This window comes from Myotis brandtii, unplaced genomic scaffold, assembly GCF_000412655.1.
Source record: "Myotis brandtii unplaced genomic scaffold, ASM41265v1 scaffold187, whole genome shotgun sequence".
Taxonomy (NCBI): Eukaryota; Metazoa; Chordata; class Mammalia; order Chiroptera; family Vespertilionidae; genus Myotis; species Myotis brandtii.
This window is the reverse complement of record NW_005356944.1, coordinates 5,977,201-5,979,305: the sequence shown is the minus strand read 5'-3', so window position 1 is coordinate 5,979,305 and position 2,105 is coordinate 5,977,201. Positions and strand designations below refer to the sequence as shown.

General features: G+C 46.9%; 1 long non-coding RNA gene across 1 annotated transcript in view; it reads left to right on the top strand.

Annotated features, from left to right (window-relative positions):
- LOC106725789 overlaps positions 1–2,105 on the top strand; it is a 55,601-nt gene that overhangs the window by 23,587 nt on the left and 29,909 nt on the right. The window lies entirely within an intron of this gene.

The window sequence follows — 2,105 nt, the reverse complement described above, 5'->3', positions numbered from 1 at the left end:
CCCGGGACGCGCGCGGGCTTTCTTCTCCCGCCCGCCGGCCGCTGGCTGGAAGGGCAGCCTCAGGGAGGAGGATGACTGAGTCCTGAAACCTCGCCCCACTGGGCTCAGCACCTGGCCTCTCCTCTCAGCTAAGTTTCTCTCTGAATCTGGTGGGGGATGCTTCTCTCTGGGCTTCACAGGCAGCTGGGACGGGAGCTGGGACCGTGGCGCTTCCCCGCCCACCGTGGGAAGGAGGGGTGGGGAGCTGTGGCTCTTCCCAGGGGAGAGAGGAAAAACTCACTCTTCTTCCCTTGAAAGAGCAGCCAAGTCCACCTGGCTCAGGAGCTTTGCTTCGTATCAGGACTGTTCCGAGAAAGATGATGGTCAGCCATGGGACTAGCATCAGCCACTAAGCCATGTGTACCCTCCAGTCTCAGGCTGGACTCATCCACCATTCATGCCTCCATTCACCCACACTCTTGCCCATCCTCTCGGACATTCTTCTATCCACCCATTCATCCATCTACCCATCTTTCCTGACACCCCTCCAGGGCCCACACGTCCATCCATGCTGCTGTCCCTCCATTTATCCAGCTGCTCCCCTATATAACTTCTCAGTCATCTTTCCATACGTTTCCCCCCACATTTCTTCATAAACCCGCATCCATCTATACACGATCTATCCTCTTTTCCATCCGTCCACCTACATACCTGTTCATCAGTGCATCCATGCATCATCCATCCATCATCCACATATCCACTCCTCATTTTATCCATCCTCTCTCATCCACCCACACTTTCTCGTTCCAATTTATAGTCCTATCTGTGCAAACGTGAATCCACTTTCCCCCATCCATCCTACCCAGTAATTCTCAACAAGGAAGGAGATTGTCATATTCTTCAGGGAGGCATTTTGAGTTTGAGAAATCATGTTTGCATTATCATTTCATATCTACCTCTAATATAGTGTAATTTAATATCTGAAAAATCAAAAGTGGTATTTATTGTTCGTGTGGACTACTAAACGTAAATCTGAATGGACATCTTGCCTGGTGGGTGAGATACCCAGAAAATGATAGTGGTTATCAGTGACGGTGGCCAGACCCTGAAGGAGCCATGTCACAATTTCTGAGGGAATGTAATTCCCTTCTGATTCTGTTATTTGTTGAAAGAATTTGAAAAATGGAGAGAAAGTGCATTCAGCCATCTGTAGTTGATCAAATATGTAATGAGTGCTCAAAGGCATCAGGAGAAATAAGACCTGCCCTATGTTCAGGGACCTCACACATTGGTAGGGAATCAGACTCATGAGCAGGCTGTTACCACACAATATGTGTGTGCAGAGTGCTGTTGATCCTAGAAAAAAGAGTTGCACCCATTCCTGGGGAATATCAAGGGGGGCTTCACAGTGGAGGTGATATTTGAAGAAGGAGAAGGAAGTCTTCAGAAGAAACCACAGGGGCAGAGCATCCACAGACAGTACTCTGTTGTGATCAATAGTAAGGAATTAGGAGGCAGAACGCCTGGGTTCACACCTTGCCTTGGTTGCTTACTAGTCCTGTGACCTTGAACAAGTCAATTATCCTTTCAGTGCCTGGATTTCCTCAAGTCTAAAATGGGGTTAATAACAGTATATTTCATGGAATTGTTAAAGACTGAATGAATCAAAAGTTCTGCATATATTAAGCACTAGAGATATATGTGTATGTGCACATAGTAAGCACTATGATAAGTGTTTGCTATAATTACTCAAAGCAAAATTGTGGGTGTATGTGGAGACATGAAAGGGGATGGCTTGTTGAGGCAAATGGAGAGCAGTTTGGAGTGACTTGAACATTCGACCAGATGAAGAGTTTGAGGCACACAGCAAGACTTGAGGCTAGAGATGTAAGCAAGGGCCAGGTTGTAAACTGAAATGTTTTTTTTGGACTGGAACCCAGATTCTTTGTCCGCCGGAATCGAAGAATGAATCCACAGACAGAAAGTGGTATAGCAAAGGTGGATTATTGAAGAGGAATAAGTACAGACTCACACATGGGGAGGGGGAAAGAGTTCCACAGAAAAGACTCCCACGTGGGGAGGGGGAAAAGGGTCCCACTGAGTTCCTTTTCCCTATGGCTTATAAA